Below are 19,209 nucleotides of genomic sequence, written 5' to 3' on the forward strand. Positions count from 1 at the left end.
TTAATACTTTGAATAATTCATTCCATCCTGTTCTTACTTCAATGGTCTCTGAAGAGAAGTTCAATGTAATTCTTATCCTTACTCTTCTCTACATAAGGGTTTTTTTGTTGTGTTGTTGTTCTGGTTTCTTTTAAGATTTTTCTATATGTCTTTTGTTTTCTGCAGTTTGAATGTGATATGCCTGGGGGTAGGTATTTTAGAATTTACCATGTTGGGTATTGTCTGAGCTTCCTGGATCTGTGGTTTGGTGTCTCTCATTTATTTTGAAAATTCTCAGTCACTATACCTCAAATATTTCTTCTGTTCCTTTATTCTATTTCTGGTTTTCTCATTACACTTATGTTACACCTTTTGTAATTGTCCCAGAGTTCTTGCATATTTTGTTACATCTTTTCATTATTTTTTTCTCTTTGGATTTCAGTTTTGGAAGTTTCTATTGACATTTCTTCAAGCTTACTGATTTTTTCCTTGGCTATTTCCATTTTATTGATGAGTTCATCAAAGGTAATCTTTATTTCTGTTACAGTGTTTTTGATTGCTAGCATTTTCTTTGATTCTTTCTCAGAGTTTCCATCTCTCTGGCTTCATTAGAACCCTTTGCATATTAATCATAGTTGTTTTAAATTCCTGGTCTGATAATTCCAAAATCTCTGCTATATTTGAGTCTGATTTGATGTTTGCTCCATCTATTCAAACTATGTAATTTGTTTGTTGGAAAGTGGACATAATGTATTGAGCAGAAGAAACTGAGACAAAAGGACCCTTGATGTGAGATATTCTCTTTATCTGGATAGGAGTTAAGTTGTTAACTATTTGTGTAAAAGCTCAAATTTTGTCTGGTGTCCTGGTTTTTGTCTCCTCTATTGTCTTTGAGTTTCCATAGAGAATTCTTCTTAAGTAATGGCTGAGATTGGCAGCTCTTTCTGTTGTAATACTCTGTTAGCATATAGCAACTCTACTGATATGGTGGTAAGGTGTGGAGGGAGGAAAAGCATTCAATAGTCCAATGACTAGGTCTCAGTTTTCAGTGAGCCTGTGCTCTGAGCTGTGACTTTCAGAAGGGATTTTAGGTTTCTTTCCTTCTGTTGTAGGTAAGATAGGAAAACCAGAGGGCCCTGATGTTTGGTATTTCCCTTCCTTCATGTTGGCTGGTTTCTGGTGAGTGTGCTTCCACGACAGCAAGATTTTGTTAAGTTGAAAAGAATGCTCTGAGCATATTTCAAAATGATTAATTTTCCCCTTTACCTGCCAAAAGCTCAAGAGGAGTTTTATCCAATCTACACGCTGAGAACCTGGTGGGACTCCTGGAGTGAAAGCTCTGGCAGAATGGGATCCCTCCTATGACTGAGCCCTCTGGAGTTTTTAACTCTTGTCATTGTCCACACTGAGCTTCTAGCAATTCATCAATTGCAGTTCATTTTTCTATCCCAGTACTGTCTCCAGTGGCAGACTTCTGCTTTTGGACTTCTGCTCTGGTAAGCTGTGCTTCTCCTGTATTCTTGTGTCTCTCAAATTTTGTAGTTAACAATTTGTCAGACTGGAAATCGGAAGTCTTCAGTTTGCTTTTGTAATTCAAAAGTTATACTTTTAAAATCTATTTATGTTGATACATATGCATTCATTTGGAGTGTTGCATGATGTTTCTTTGTGTGAATGTGTCCCAATGATTTATTTATAAATGAACTTATTAATTAATTAATTTACAATCATGTTGATGGACATTTTGGCAATTTCTAATTTTTTTTTCAAAGTTGCCATGAGCATTCTTGTACGTTTCCTAGTTCATATATGAGAGCTTCTCTACAACATATTCCTATAGGTAGAATTGCTGGGCATCAGTGTATAAAAATTTCAGCCCTGACTAATTTCTCTCCCAACAACTAGTGGTAACAGAATGACACAGATTTCACTTCCAGTGAAATTCTGTGCATTGAAAAGAAATACCAGGGCCAGCTCCATGGCTGAGTGGTTAAGTTAGTGTGCTCTGCTTCAGAGGCCTGAGGTTCGCCAGTTCAGATGTTGGGTGTGGACCTACACATTGCTCGTCAAGACTTAATGTGGTGACATCACACAAAGAAGAGCTAGGATGACTTCCAACTAGGATATAAAACTATGTGCTGGGCCTTTGGGGGAAAAAAGAGGAAGATTGGCAAGAGATGTTAGCTCAGGGTCAAGCTTAAAAAAAAATGAAATACCATTACTTCTCATTCCATCCCCTAGTGTGCTGCCAGTGCTGCCCATTGTCTGAATCAAACCAAAGCTAATAGTCAAGGCTGCTTTGGTGATGCAATTTTCAGGATTCAGCCTTTTGGGACTGAGAATAGGGCAAAGAACAGAGGGGAATGGATTTGGGAAACAAGCGAAAGAGAACAATAGGAAGAATGGTTGTACCAATGTATACTTTATTCAGTAGTGTTTGAGAATTTTCATTGTTCCACATCCCTGTGGCAATTTTAGAAATGGTGACATCATATTTTAAAATGTTTGTGAACCTAATAGTGAATCATACCTTGTTTGTTTGTTTGTTTGTTTTTGAGGAAGATTAGCCCTGAGCTAACATCTGCTGCCAGTTCTCCTCTTTTTGCTGAGGAAGCCTGGCCCTGAGCTAACAACCGTGCCCATCTTCCTCTACTTTATATATGGGATGCCTACCACAGCATGGCTTGCCAAACCATGCCATGCCCACACCAGGGATCCGAACTGGCAAACCCCAGGCTGCCGAAGTGGAATGTGCACGCTTAACCACTGTGCCACTGGGCCAGCCCCAGATATCTTGTTTTTAATTTACATTTTAAAAATTTTTAGTGAATTTGAGCATCTTTTCAGGTTTTGGTCTATTTTTAAATTTAGAATATTTTTGTGTTCTAGTTCTCTCTCTGTATGCATGTATGTGTATGTATGTATACACATAACATTTATTTTTATTTATATATGCACATAGAGAGAGACATACTTTACATTAATAAGTATATATAGAGAGATACATTTAAAAAGTATATATAAGAAGTATAAATTTATATGTACATATGGTAATATCTGAGTAATAACTTTGATTTGTGGGCTATATTAAAGTTGTAAATACTTCCCTCACCATATCGTAAATCTTTTAATATTGTTTAACGTGTTTTATGCTATACAGATGTTTTGTTTTTTAACTTTGGTATAGTCAAATTTATCTCTCTATTCTTTGTAGATTGTACTTTGCCTTGTGTACAAAGCCCTTTTCTACCCCAATGTTCTTTCAATTAGATGAACTTGTACATTTTGCTTCTCAAATCCATATTCTTACTATTTTTTATACTTAATCTGTTATTGTTTGACAAAAGGTATCCCAAATGATAGTGGATCTGTCAATTTCACATAATTGTTTTTATTTCATATATTTCAAGGCTATCTTGCAATGTATAGAATTCTTATTGATATTTTTGAAAAATTATTTTGTTAATTCTCTACTTATTATTTTTTTGCCTCAATTTTTATATTACCTGAAATTTATATTGCTAAACCAGCTTCATTTTGATTAGCATTGGTCTGATTTATCTTTTCTATTTCTTTTTTTGATTTTTATGTGCATAAGTTTCACATAATTTTAGATCAAAAGACTTTTTATCTGACAGTCTTTGCATTTTTATAGATAATCTTAAACTTTTTAGATTTATTAGATTGTTGCCATATTTTGAAACATTTCTATCATATCATTCTGAGTTATCTGTTGACCTGGGTTCCTTGCATTCCCATACAAATTTTAGGATCAGTTTGTCAATTTCTGCCTCAAAACCAGTTGGTATTTTGATAAGAATTGTGTTGAATCTGTAGATCAATTTGAGGGAGTATTGTTATTTTATCAATAATAAACCTTTTAACCCATGAACATGGGAAAACTTTGAGTTTATTTAAGTCTTAAATATCTTTCAACGATGTTTTGTAGGTTTTGGTATACAAGTCTTGCACTTCTTTTGTTAAATTTACTTTTAAGTAAATTTTATTCTTTTGGATGTAATTGTAAATGACATTATTTTATTAATTTCAGTTTCTTCTTTTCTAGTGTATAGAAATGCAGCTAATTTTGTATACTGATCTTGTATTATCAATGTACTAAAATATAAATGGCTAATTTCTACATTGAATATTATACATCGAAATGTCATGAGCAAAAGCTTTGTGTAAGCTAAGCCAAATCAAACGATCATACTCAATGCTCCTAATTTTAGAGTAAGGAGAGTGATTAGGTAAAGAAGACTATATAATGCTTGAAAGAACATGTTATTCCTTACAAGCATCATCTTTAAAAGCAGAATTATCAGTTCAAATCCTCTGAAAATGTCTATGAAGCAGCCAGATAGCTGTTTCTTTGGCTGTGCCAACATATTTTTCCCAAAATGAGGTGTCCGCATGTTCAGCCAATCAAATAAACTGTCTGGCTGAACATCCTAAGGTGCTTTAAAATTCAGTAAATAGTACTAATCACTTCCATTTCAGTATTGATATTAAAGGCCCTATTCATGCCAAAAAAAAAAAAAAAAGTGGAATGCAGCTGTTCTGTGCTTTCCTTTAGAATTTGTATGTGAAAGTCTGCTTGCATAATGAGAAATATGCCAGTATTTTGTGTTCATCTGTATTTAAGAGGTTTAGAGAAGGCATGCATAAAGATAGTAGTGACACAAAAATGCAAGAAATACACCTCTTTTGGCTCAGAGATGGGGAGGCATGGAGGAGGGGCTGTGGTGTGATCAGAAGTGGATGGTTTCCATTTTTATAGGAATGTTGAAAGCATTTGAGCTTTCCTTGAAAATTTAATTAATTGATAGTGTTGAATGCATTTTTGTTTATAAAAATTTCAGAAATACTCTTAAATTAACACTAAGTCTTAAGTAGCTGATGCAGCAAAGAGTTTCTAAATATGCATAGCATATTTTTCATTTAAATACTCAACTTTGGGGCCCTTCCAGCGGTGCAGCGGGTAAGTGAGTGCGTTTGCTTAGGTGGCCCTGTGCTTCCGGTTCAGATCCCGGGTGCGGACATGGCACCACTTGGCAAGCCATGCTGTGGCAGGCATCCCACATATAAAGGAGAGGAAGATGGGTATGGATGTTAGCTCAGGGCCAGGCTTCCTCAGCAAAAAGAGGAGGATTGGCAGTAGGTGTTAGCTCAGGGCTGATCTTCCTCAAAAAGCTAAATTAAATAAATAAATACTCAACTTTATATCCATATTGATCCATGATAATAGTAGTAAAAATATATCTCATATTGAAAGATTTCTGTTAAAAAGTGTGGTTAAGTTTTTAAAAATCATACCTTGATCTTTGTTCTACACATGTGCCTCCTAATTTACACTGCTCCTTGGTGGCAGTTTATGTTAATTTTAAAACTCCATCTCAAATTACAACTGTCATATCATTTGATATGTGTAAACAGTGGTCCTTTGGTGTTTTGAATAAAAGAGCACAATTTCCTGTAAACATAACTATCTGTCAAAAAACAAGTTTCTGTTTCTTTCAATTTTGTTTATTTATAGCTAAGAATTATTCATTTAAATTTCTTTTGAAAAGCACAGACCACATTTTAATTTGATTTTAATAGAACAAAGACAATTAAAATAAGAATGAATGAAAATTCTTTCTTAGTTATTCTTGCTGTTTATATACCTCTTGCCCTTTGGGGTGGTGGGGAGCAGCAGCAGTTGCCCAAGTTCCCTTGACCTTTACAAATTCTTAGTATAAGTGTCTCAACCCTTTCTTCATCTTACACAGAAAAAAAATCAATTCTACAAAAAAACTTCTGACAAAACTTGCAAAAGATACTTTGGATGAATTGGGGGGGAAGTAGAACACAAATTACATTTTATCTTTCTACACATGACTCTTTACACATGAATCTCAAACCCTTTATCTCTCTCCTGGTGCCCTCTCTCTCTATTCACCCACCCCACCCTGTCACCCCACCCCTGGTCCATGGTCCATGATATACACGTCCCTCCCTCCCTCTGTAATGCAGTATCCGAGAAAACTGTATATTGCATTTGTAGCTCACAGGTCTTCAATCTTCGAGCATCCTGAGTACACTCTTTACTTTAATAGCCAATCAAATGTTCAAGCTTCCATTACATGCACCAGAGAAAGATCATCTTATTTCTCAGTTCCTTAAGGGTGATCTATGTCTTACCATCATCTTTTACTTTCAATTTTTACTCCTCATTCAATAATAAACTCCACTTGCAATCTTACTTCCTGCAGCTGTTATCTTGGCTCTGCCCCACCTTGTCCCAAGGGTGCACACTCTGCCTTTCTCTTCATTCCCCAAAGCACCACTGATACAAAGTTGTTTGGATAACAGATTTATACTACAAATTTGAAAATAACTAAGGATTATTCTACAACAGAAGAGCAAAGAATTTCCAACTGAATATTTGGCATCACTTTTCCTAACAACTCATTCCACAAGAAAACTTTTATTAAATCCTTCAGACTCAATCTTTCATATGTAGTTGAGGCTTGCTTCCCTATTCTGGCACTTTTCTTATCTCCCAGGATCAAGAAAACATCACAATTTGTTATATTACTTTCTTTCCTTCATCAAAGTAGTTACTCATCTCACCTAAACAGGGGCTTCTCTAAACAATTTTAACTAAAAGGCCCACCAGGTGTTTTTGCGTATGACAGTTATCTGTCTCAGGTCTACACAGCCCTGGTAACATAAGCAACTGGAACTCATTTGAAATTAGATTTTTGCTTTACACTGGCCTAGTGAAATTCTTCGAGTGAGGTGAAGGCCTAAGTATGTGGGCCTTCTTTCCTATCAACGGTCTAAGTGCATGGAGAACAATTTTTAAAAAGCAGTATTTTCTACCTATCTAGCAGACCTCCGCAGTTTTGGTTGTTTAGCTTCAGATTTCATATTATTTTCCAGTAGGCTGGCCCTGGGAAAACTTTGTCTTAGGTAGCTTACACTAGAGAATGACTTCCTAATATTTGCGAGTATGACTTCTGTTTCACCTCAAAACTTTCATATACCTTCACATGAAAGTACAAGTATTTCTAGTATTGACTCTTAAAAACATATAAAATCTAAAAGATTCTATGAATTTAGTGGTGTAGGGGAGGAAGACAATTCCTCTACCCTCTAGGTCCTTCTGGCTGGTCCAAGAATTAAATTGACATGAGACAGAATAATAGGAGAAAATCAAACCAAGCTTTAAAACATGTATACAGGGGAGAAATCCAGGAAGGCTGAGTAACTCACTAGAATGGCTGAAATTGTCACCTTAAATACCATCTTCAGTTAAAGACAAAGGAGGATGTTGGGGGTGGGGAGATTTAGTTGTGGGAGATTACCAGAAAAACATCATAAACAAAAGAGAGGTTATTATGCAGGTTGAAGTCCTTGCCTTCCTCATTGATAACAGTTTCTAGAGATAAGGTCACCCTCCTCTTCCTGTTACAGAGAGGGAGACATTTTACAGATGGAGATTTCCCTTACAAATGTAAATGTCTCTTAGAAAGGGTAACTTCTACTTGGTTGTCAGCGTTTCTTTCATGTCTGCAGGTTTTTTAAAAAAATAACCAGCTCAAAATAATCCTCATGCCAAAGAGACACATCTTGAGGTGGCAAATTCTGCTCCTGGACAGTGGCAGAGATTATACATAAAGTTGATTTTGTTAACCACAAAGTACCTCCATACAAATGTATGTGGATATCTATCATTCCTTTGGCTACAGACAATGGGCGGTTCATGTTTAGATTTGCAGAGGCTTTGTGATAATCTTGCTGCCTCCAGGGTCTGAGGTCCACAGGTAGGGAAAATTGGTCCTGATTCCATGTAACCATCTGGTTTCCCTTCTTACTGACCAAGCTGCATATTGCTCATAAATCCTCTATTCAGTGAACACAAACCAATGTGTTGGACTCTGTAAGGGAGGAAAAAAATCTTTTCTTCTACCCATCTTGGGTGCTCCAGCTGATGTTCTGTAAATGAGACTGGCCAAGACAGTTTAATAAGAGAAAAATAAACAGACATTTATTTGCATGTGCATTTTACTTACACATGGGAATACTCAGAGAGGAGTAACTCAAAGGGGTGGTTAGAACTTGGGTTTCTGTATCAGCTTAGGCTAAAAAAAGGAAAAGGGGGTTTTGAGTTTCTGGGTGGGGGAGTCAAGTTATGAGAAGATGACCAGGAAAAGTGTGGTAAACAGGCATTGTGTCGTAAGGTTTGTTATGCAGATGTAAGTACCTGCCTTCCTCCTTGATAAGAATTCTCCTCTTCCTGGTAGCGGAGCTGGAGACATCTTTACAAATGGAAACTTCCTATATAAGTATAAATTTCCTTTATAAAAGGACAACTTGTGACCTGTTTTTAGAGCTTTTCTCCTCTCCATGGTCTTCAACTCAAAAATAATCAATATGCCAAAGAGACATATTTTTGGGTGGCATATTCTGGTACCCTTCAACTCCCTGGGCCTTTACTTGCTTTTCTTGTTCACAAGAAAATATGATCGTTTTAATATTGGCCTTTGGCATAATGCCTTAACCCAAAATTTCATTTCCAGGAACTGGGATGATATTTTCCGGTGGTATGGACCTTATGGTACAGCTCAAATCATGGCAACAGAGAGTGTATATGCACATTTAACTCTTAGGATTGTTTAGACCAACTTTGTCTTATGCAGACTGTCAGCTTCCTGGAGGGGAGTTATCACATCTTTTCAACCTCCTTTGTATGACACATAGCAGAGCCCCTGGGGACAAGGACATTAAAGGAAACTTTTAATAATGTATCTTTGCCAACTAGAAGTCTCTTATTTTAAAATTTAGGCACCTTTTTTTAAAAGTGAATTGGCTAAGTAATAATAATTACCTCATCCACCAACATATGGCAAAATTAATATGGTTTATTATGTACAAGGGCTGTGTAATTTCATGCCAGTATGTATAAATAGAGAAATTTTCCTCTGGCATGATTAATTACATAGAGGAAGAATTTTTAAACACATGGAAAAAGCAAAGTAATACATCATCTTTATTGATTTTTTTTGTGAGATATAGTTTTTTTCATTCTGTAAGGTCTTCCTGAACTGAACGTGTGGTAGCTCTAAGTCTGCAGCAGTCCACCATACCGTTTCTGCATATTGCAATAATAATTTTAGGTTCATCCTTGCAGCAGGTTGTTAGGATTATTTAACTGGACAAGTCTAAAAGGGTTAATCTGGTTACTAAGTTAGCGAGAGTCAAGATCAGTGATCACATTATATCTAGAAAGAAGTCCCATTTGCAGAAACATGAAAGAATTGAGCTTTGATTTCTTACAAACAATTGAATGATGCTTTCAGGAAGATCTCAAACATGGAAAAAACATTTTCTAGGCATTGTCATTAAAACCCCTAGTTCAGCAATTAAAATTATTTGCTTCATAGAAATGTACTTCACTCTGTGTGTTTTACGCTGTTCAGAACATCTTAAAACTTTCTGAACACCAATCTTTTGATCTATAAAAATGATAGAAATTTTAAGATACAACAGAGAAAAAGTAGGGCATTTTAGAAGAATTGTAATCTTCTAAATGTCTCCTTTTGTTAAAGCAACTGTAAATGTTTTAGAAAGCAAAATGTTTTAGAAACCCTTTGTAAGGGTTGCTGGGTATCTATATGTTCTCTCTTTTAGTTCTAAAAGAAAAATAAAAATCAATGATGTATAAAAATAACTTGAGAAAGATTCAAGAGAAAATTGACTTACATTTAGCATTTTCTAACTTCTCCTAAAGAAAGAAAATCAAGTCTGCATAATTTTGTATGATAATAAGTGGGACAGAAATATCAATTCAACTAATGTATTTTTATCTTAATCTTCACCAAAGAAAAAGTTTTACAGTCTATCTATGTCCCGGCCAATAATTCTGACATTCAAACTCATCTTTCTCTAAGACATCCAGAGGGTTCATCTAAAGGGCTATATATCTTTGATACTTTGGGGGGTTATATAAATTTAGCTTCCCAAAGAAACCAAACAGAGTATTCCAATATTTAGGTAAACATTTGGAAATCATGAAGTATCATTATTTCTCCAAAATTAATAATCAAATCTCAATGACTCAGTATTGAACAGGGCTTGTAGTGCACTGTGTATAACTTACTGAATATCACAGACCTAGAAAGGCACGATTTATTGTATCTCCTGGCAAAGAACATCAGTCATTAATGACTGAGACCCCTTGGTGTACTAGAACATTTTTAAAGGTAACACAACTTGGCAAATATAAAGAAGACATATTTTGAGTCGTTTCTTCTATAAAGTCATAGGAAATTGAAAAGTAAAAAAAAAAATCATATAAAAGATAGACTTATCTTTAATAACAGTGGCCTCATAGGACAGTGAAGACATAATAAATAGTTGTGAGGCAGAGGAAGAGGAGAGGCAGGAGCTGGAGAGGGGCACAAAGAAGGGAAAAGGAAGTTGATATCTCTTCTATGGACAGTCATTGAGTGCCTACCCCAGGCTAGCCATCATGCTGGGTGCCAACATAAACCATAAATAAGACATGCTTCCTGCCCTCAAGAAGTTTATAGGCCAGTAAAGGCCAACGTGTAAACAAGTAATTACAATGCAATGAAAATAAATGTAATAAGATTATATACAGAATATTATGAAAACACAAGGAAGAAAGTAACTGGTAATTGCTATCCAGCCCAGCATAAAGTCACAAGAGAGGATTCTAGCAAAGATACATAAGGTTCTTTCTATTTTTGGTTCTCTATGTTTCTTTCTTTTTTAGCTATTTCTTTAGCAAGGAGAGAAAAGGAACAAGAGGAATGAATTTATCCTCACAGTGAGGAGGAGGATCATTCCACCAACACATTGATAAGACATTTCTCTTTCTGAAACAACTGACTTCTCCCCAGAAGAGGTATTTTTATTTACTCAGTTCATCCTGGAGTAATTCTAGAAGGAAGAAAGATAGCTCTTTAAAAATTAGATAAAATATTGGCAAGAAGAAATGGCGATACTCATTAGAGGCAAGAAATTGTTTTTTCATCCTCTTCTATGTGGCGAGTGGTATCCTAGGCACTTTATACATACTGTCTCATTTAAACATTATAACAGGGATTTTCTGTAAAATTAGTCCAGGTTGACATAGTACTCCTTCCATTGCCTGGCAGTAGGAAGAATCAAAAAACCTCTTCTTCGGACAGGTGACTCAGAGTAGCAGAAATGTGAGCGCCACATGAGTAGATGCCAAAGTGATGATGTCACATCATCAGTTACAAAGTGATGATGTCAACTCTTAGGGTGGTCAAGAATCAATCTATTCACCAGTAATGCTCAGATGCCATATCCTTGAGGAGTTCTTCTACATTACCCCCATTCCATGCTAGTTTCTAATTCTTAGATCAATTATGCTTTCTCATTTTGAACTATTTTTCCTGAAGCTGGGTGCAATCCTTGCAGGAAAGTTGTTTGAAAGTTTGTTATTTCTTTGTCCTTCCTACACGTCATCATCTACCCTGGACCACTTGGAGCCAAAGGCTGTGCCACCACATAGGCAGTGATGTGTACTTCCCATTGCAAACACAGTGTTAGTTTGTCCCATTATTGGTGAGGTTCATTTGATCACTTGTTTAAGATGATGAATGCCAGATCTTTCCATTGTAATGATACATTTTTCCTTTTGTAATAAATAAGTTACCTATGATAGGTTACATTGAGACAGTGTGAATATCCTGTTCCCAGTAATCTTTCACCCCGTGGTTTTGGCATTTGTCAATAACACTTTTCTAAACCATTTTTAGTGCACGTTCAAACTATTGCTCCATTAATCCTATCATTTCTTCTGCATTTATAATCTGACATTCTTCAGTATAGAAAAGATTTATCCTCTCTCTTACCACTCACATCCACTTCCTATGAATATCACTATTAACTCATGGATTCATTTTTATTCAACATGCTCCAATACATCTTTATTTTGCTGCTCATATTGTTCCAAATTTGGCCACTGGGAGTTGTGAGAAACAATCTCCTATATCTTTTGACATGTCTCCATTAATCTTTGACTACTTTTTATTCTATTTCACTTTGTGTTCTCTCTACCCCAGCACTGGTATCAGCCATTTCTCTTAGAAAACTTACTCTTTAATATGGTGAATTTTGTTATTGATTTTCTGCTATTAAACCATCTTTGCACTACTGGAATAAATCCCACAGGGTTATTTTTCAATCTGTTCTTTGGTAATATTTTATATAGGATTTTTACTTCAATATTTATGAGTAAATGTGGTATGTAGTTATCTCTTTTATGCACTATTTATCAGGTATTTAAATAAATGTTATGCTTGCATATAAAGAATTTGAATGCTTCTCTTCTTTGTTTTATGATCTGGAACAAATTAAATATCATTGGGGCTATCTGTTCTATGAAAGATTATTATAATTCCCCTGTAAAACCACCTGGGCCTAGTTTCCTTTTTGCTTTGGGGAAAGTGTTAGGTATTTCTTTGATAATTTTTATTATTTCTTCGATGAACATTGGCCTGTTTAGTTGTTCTACTTGACCAAGGTCAATTTTAGTAAACTTTATTATTCTGGAAAATTATCAATTTCTTCAGGGTTCTAAAACTTATTTGTGTAATACAGTAGTCCCCCCTTATCTTCAGAGGATACATTCCAAGACCTCCAGTGGACGCCCAACACTGCAAATAGTGCCAAATCTTGCAGGACATTTGGTCCTGTCCAAAACTTCCATAAGATACTTGGTTTACACCAAAAGGTCCTTGATATTTGGTCCTGTCCAAATCATTTTGCACATACCAAATATCCTCCTGGATGTTTTGGATAGGACCAACTTGCAAGGAGCTTTTTGCATGGACCAAATGTCTTACAGACATTTTGGACAGGACCAAATGTCTGCTAATTGTACTGAATCTTATCTATACTGTTTTATCCTATACACAGATAACTATGATAAAGTTTAATTTATAAACTAGGTGCAGTAAGAGATTAACAACATTAGCCTCTCTTTGGCATATCTGAACTGCCAGCATCACTCTTGTGCTTTGGGGCCATTATTAAGTAAAATAAAAGTTATTTGAATACAAGCACTGCTATGCCTGGACGGTTGATCTGATAACCGAGAAGGCTACTAAGTGACTAATGGGCAGTGTGGATATACTGGAAGAAGGGATGATTCATGTCATGGGCAGGACAACACGAGACATCATCATACTATGGCCTGCAATTTAAAATTTTTATGAGTTGTCTATTTTTGTAATTTTCCATTTAATATTTTCTGCCTGCAGTTGACCGCGGGCAGGTAACTGAAACCATCAAGGCAAAACTGCCGATAAGGGGGACTACTGTATGGTCCAAGGCAGACTTCTATGAAATTTTAATTTCTCTGTTTTAATGATTATTTGTCATTTGTGTATACTTGTGTTTTCTTTTTCTGTGTACTTGTGTTGATTACTGCAGCTATTGGTTTGGTTATTTCGTGATTTTTCTGAAAGAAATAACATTTTAATTTATGTATCAATAAAAGTGCTAGTTAGTACCCTCTGAAATGATTTTATTTACCCAGTGGGCTGCAATCTGCAGTTTGAAAAGCACTGCTCCAGGATCTATTCATTAGCCTTAAGTGCTGGGAAGTTAGCACACGCCTGCAACAGTTTTAAAAGCTAAGACTTTTGGAGAATGTACTCATGAGGTGCAAAAAGTGTGCCTGTTCCATGCCACTTATTTTTGGGAATCCAAGCGTGGGATCTAATGCCTACTGTGTGTGTATGTGTATGTGTGTGTCTCCTTAGTGTGGTTGAATTCTTGGCCCAGAATATACCTTGATAGTGAGTGGATCCAAATTGATTATTCTATACCTTTGTGTTCAGACATAACCCATTTCAAACCAATGAGGATCTGTCTTATTTTTGAATGTTTCCAAAGAAAAGAGATTTCAATTTATCATCATTTTAAAAGCATAGACGATTTATTGATAACTGGCCTTGTACCCATCCCCTATTTGATTGCAGATACATGTTTAGCTCTTCTTACTCCTGTTAAATCTTGGACAACTACAACCTGGAAGATTTGGGGAAGAAAAGGAATGTGGACCTACTTGTCTGTGCAGTAACTGGTTTCAACTGACACCAGTCATTTTGCCATTGTTCACTGAACCCAAACACTCTCTTCAAAGAAAGCCTCAGCTGAAGATTGGATATCAATAGAGCAAAATGTCTCAAAGGTCACTTTTAATAATGATAAAAATGAAGTTAAATATACTTTAGAGCTTTTGTATTCTTGGCAGTCAAGGCAGACTCCAAGGTACATGCAGTCAGTTGACATGTGTACAACCAATATCCAGTAATAAACCAAGTATTTAATGAATCTCAGTGGGGGTCTTGACAAAGTGTGGGGGAAGTTCTAGAGAAAGCCAGAAAAAGAAGGTAAGGATGAGCAGCATTGATTACCCAGTAACAGTCATTTGACGATCCAGAACCATAGCAACCTCAGAGGGCTCCAGAATAAGCATCTTTCCATTGCTTCTCACTAATTCTTAGGCCTACTTCTTGTAAAGTCAGTCTTTTGCTAAAGGAACGTATCTCTCAATTTTTTCATTTCTATTTCTTTTCTTATCTGTTTTTTACCTCTTACCTGCCTCGCAAATAATAGGAACTATGCTTATGAGTGAGAAATTAAATGCACGACTAAATGTTAAATTTCTTCGCCTTTTACATTCTTAAAGCTATTACTTAGCATTAAGAAGTCTCCTAAAGTGAATGAATATGATTTAATTAGGTAAAGGTTAAGCCCTGTGAAATTAAGTGGGTTTTTATCATCCTATATCCTTAGCCTCTTTTCATTCTGCCATGGCATTAATATATATTTGTGGAACTCTAGCAAAATGTAAAAATTATTTTTAGCAAATATCTGCTTGGGGGGAACTATAGCAAAAGATAAAAGAATGTTTTTATTTCATTTTCTTCTGCTTTTCCACTTACACTATATTTTGACACACTGTTATTAACATTATATAAAAAATCAGAGTTAAAATATTTCTTTAACTCGAATGTTGTCATCAATTTTCTATACAAAATAAATTGTGCAATGTACTCCAGAGGAAAAAGCACAACTATTTTTATTAAAGTAAATAATATTCTCAGAAATAATAGCCTTATTTAAGACCTAGGTCTCATTTCATAAGTTTTAATAAACATAGCAGAATATAATCAATTCCTTTACCATAAAAATGAAAATATTGCTTCTTTATATATGCATATTAATTCAATACAAATTGATTTTTGTGATTATATATTTTTCAATAATTGTCAAAATTTCCTTTGGAAAAATATATATTTTTTCATCATACTCCACCAAAATTCATGAGAGAAATACAACATCCGTACTTTTTAAGAAACCACCCTTTTTGCTACATGTATTTTAATGGCAAAGATACAACATCAATTCAGCTATAAATGTATGTGAGAAATAGTGCAAATGGAAAACAAATTTTCCAAAAATAATATTTATTTTTCAATTTACATAAATGAAACATGAAAAAAAGAAGAGGAAAGCATTAAAAAAAAATCATAGACCAATCTTTAAGGTAAAATTCTTCCTTAGTTCTTCCAAATGCCATTAACTTTAATGAAAAGACGTGATCTGCTATATTTAGCTAATATCATTAATAGAAGAACTACAAATAACTTATAGCTTTTCAAATAGATAAAATTATATATACATATATGTATGTATATGTGTATATATGTGTGTGTACATCTTTACATGAATAATGCCAGGCAGACAGAGGTAGTAACAATTCAGTATTGAATGAAAACATTATCTGATGTATTACACATTTACTTCATTCCACCATTCTACGTAACTATGCCATATTGAATTAATAAGGTTCTTAGTGATCATATGGACCAAACCCTTCCATTTACAGATGAGTAATTGAGGACCAGCGATGTTGAAGACGTGATTTGATTATGGGCTACTGGGACAAGGGAAGAAGCAGTGGAGAGCTGTTTTCTAGGGTGTTGGATCAAAGTTCTCGGGTCTTACCCTTCTTAAACACAATGATCTAGCACGGGCAAGGAGGCAGTGCAAGGTTCCATATGCACAGCATCACCCTGGAGCCCAAGCCTAATACAGGGAATTCATTATCAGGAGGCTAACACGACAGGTCTAATGCAGGAGGACGACACAGCAGCCAGGCATTTCTCAAGTCAATCTAGGGTGATGTATAACAGGAGATCGAGAGAGGCTATGAGCAAGGAGTCTGAAATTTATCTTGAAACAATAGGAAATTATTGAAATGTTTAAAGCAATGGTATGAAGTGATCAAATTGCATTTTTGTAAAATCATTGGTTGCAGCTTGGAGGAAACATTTGAGAAAAGCAGATTTGTTCCAGGGAGGTTATTTAAGACGCTGTTGAATGACCCAGGCAATAAACTCTGGAGAGCTAGAACTAAAGCAGCAGCAGTGGTTATTGGAGGGAAGATAATGGATTCCAGAGATACCAGGGAGTTAGAAAATACCGAAAACTGTGGATTGATTTTAGGTAGACATGGATGAAAGGGAGTAGTTTACAGATCCTGGGTTTCTGCATTAGGGATGATTGGATGTAGGGGAGAACTGGATGGCTGTTTGGAATATAAAAAGAGGAGAAGATTAGGTGAAACGTGCTGCAATTGGGATGCAGAGGGACCGTGAAGTGCAAATGTCTGTTAGGCGGCTCAACAGACTTATGGAAAAGATATGAATTTGAGATTTATCAACTTGGAAATAGTTGAAGTCATGGGTATAGGTGAGGTCATTCACAAATCATGTAACGGTTATAAAACTCAGAACAAAGAGGATGGAATCTTACGGAACACAAAGATTTTAAAAGGAGAACACAGAAATAAAGGAAAATATAATATCATGGAAATCAAAAGAAAGTTATCATTTGAGTGCTCAGCAATGCAGTGGAGGGCCCAGGGGTGCAAGGACTGACGAGTGTCTTTGATTTTGGCAATATGGAGATCGCTGGTAGTATTAGAGAGAATAGTTTCAGTGAGCTAATGGGCTTAACAGCTTGAGAACAGAGTCAAGAGATGAATGGGCATTGAGGAAGTAATAACAATAAGTGTACATAAAATACAGCAACCAGAAGGAAATATGAGATCGATGAAGATTTATTTTACAATCATTAATTTTTAACTAAACTTTTCATTTGAGAAAATTGCATATTCACTTGCAGTTGTAAGAAATAAAACAGAAAAATCCTGTGTACTCTTTCCCCAGTTCCCCCAATGATAATATCTTGCTTAGGTTGAAGGTTATGTTTTTACCCTATGAATGTCTAATTGCTCCAACACCAATTGTTGAAAAGTCTGCCTTTCCTCCACTGAAATGTTTTTGCATTTTTGTCAAAAATCATTTGGGCATATTTGTGTACGTCTGTTTCTGGGTTCTCTATCCAGCACTATTGGGCTATGTATAGTCCTAGGCCAATATTAAACAGTATCAAAATAATGAAAAAATATTGATTACTGTAGCTATACAGCCAACCTTAAAATTGGCTAGAATGATTTTTACCTTTTTTTCCTAAGATTGCTTTATCAATTCTAGGATTGATGACTTTGCATATAAATTTTCAAATAAACTTGTCTATATCTACCAAAAACCCTGCTGGGATTTTCATAGAGATTGAATTAAATTTATAAGTAAGTTTGGGGAGAGAACTAATATGCTTACTATTGAGTCTTCTAATCATGACTACGGTATGCCTCTCCATTAATTTTGATCTTTGATTTCTTACATCTGTAGTTTGTAATTTTCAACATCCAGATCCTGTACATGTGTTATTGTTTGTATCTAAATATTTCATTTTCTTTGAAAGAACTAAGATAAGATTGAGTTTTAAATTTTGGTTTACACATGCTCATTGTTAGTAAACAGAAATGCAATTCATTTTTGTGTGTTGATCTTGTATCCTGCAACCTTGTTGAGCTTAGTTATTACTTCCATGAGGGATTTTCTGGTGGATTCTTTGATATTTTCTATGTAGACAATCATGTTAATGGCAAACAGGGACAATGTTTTTCCTAACTTTCTGATCTACATGTCTGTCGTTAATTTTTCTTCCTTTATTGCACTGGCTTGAACTTCCAGTAGTATGTTGAGTAAGAATGGGTGAGACTGTACATCCTTACTTTGTTCCCACTCTTAGAGGGAAAGAATTTAGTCTTTCACCAAGTATGATGTTAGCTGTAGGTATTTTGCAAACACTTTTTATAAAAATTGGGAAAGTTTCTCTCTCTTTTTGGTTTGCTGAGGATTTTGTTGTTTTTTTTTAAATCATGAATGGGGGTCTAATTTTGTCAAATGATTTCCTTGTGTTAATTGATATGATCATGTGAATTTTCTTCTTATGTGTGTTGATAAGGTGAATTACATTGATTGACATTTGAATATTGAACCAGCCCACACACCTGGAATAAATACCATTTGGTCGTGGTATATAACTATTTTTATACCTTGGTGGATTGGCTTTGCTAATATTGTGTTTGGGACTTTTGAGTCTAAGTTCATGAGAGATATTAATCTGTCATTTTCCAGGTTTTTGTTCTGTTTTTGCCTGGTTTTGATAGCTGGATAATACTGGTCTCATTAAATGAGTTGAGGAGTGTTCACTTCTATTCTGTTTTATAGAAGAAATTGTATAAAATTGATGTGAATTCTTTAAATGCTAGTGGAATTCTCCAGGGAAACTATCCACACCTGAAGATCTTTTTTATAAGAGCTTTTTCATCATAAATTCAGTTTTTTTAATGCTCATAAGACTGGTCTTGTTGTCTATTTTATCTTTGTTTAGTAATTATAGGTTGGTGCTTCTCAAGAACTTGGTCCATTTCTTCTAAGTTGTTGAATTTATGAGCATAAAGTTGTTCACTCTATTCCCTTGTTATTCTTTTAACGGCTCCAGAATCTGTAAAGATATCCCCTGTTTCATTCCTTATACTTATGCTTCATGCATTCTTTTTGTCTTTGTCAATCTTGCTAGAGATTTATCAATTTTATTGATTTTTTTAATAAACAGCTTTTTGTTTCATTAATATTCTCTATTGCTCGCATTTTCAATTTCATTGTTTTCTGCTCTTATTTCCTTCCTTCTACTTGCCTTGGGCTTATTTTGTGCTCTACTCTTTCTGGTTTCTTGAGATAAAAACTGAGATTTTTA

At 35.1% G+C, this 19,209-nt stretch overlaps 2 long non-coding RNA genes across 3 annotated transcripts in view; one reads left to right on the forward strand and one right to left on the reverse strand.

Moving 5' to 3' along the window:
- LOC139085049 (uncharacterized) overlaps positions 1 to 14,364 on the forward strand; it is a 198,571-nt gene extending 184,207 nt beyond the window's left edge. The window contains exon 8 of the long non-coding RNA XR_011543040.1: positions 14,010 to 14,364. This is a non-coding gene — a long non-coding RNA (uncharacterized lncRNA). The remainder of the gene's footprint in view (positions 1 to 14,009) is intronic.
- The window catches only part of LOC139085048 (uncharacterized), a 188,345-nt gene that overhangs the window by 23,759 nt on the left and 145,377 nt on the right, over positions 1 to 19,209 (reverse strand). The window lies entirely within an intron of this gene.

Source organism: Equus przewalskii, chromosome 8, assembly GCF_037783145.1.
Source record: "Equus przewalskii isolate Varuska chromosome 8, EquPr2, whole genome shotgun sequence".
NCBI lineage: Eukaryota > Metazoa > Chordata > Mammalia > Perissodactyla > Equidae > Equus > Equus przewalskii.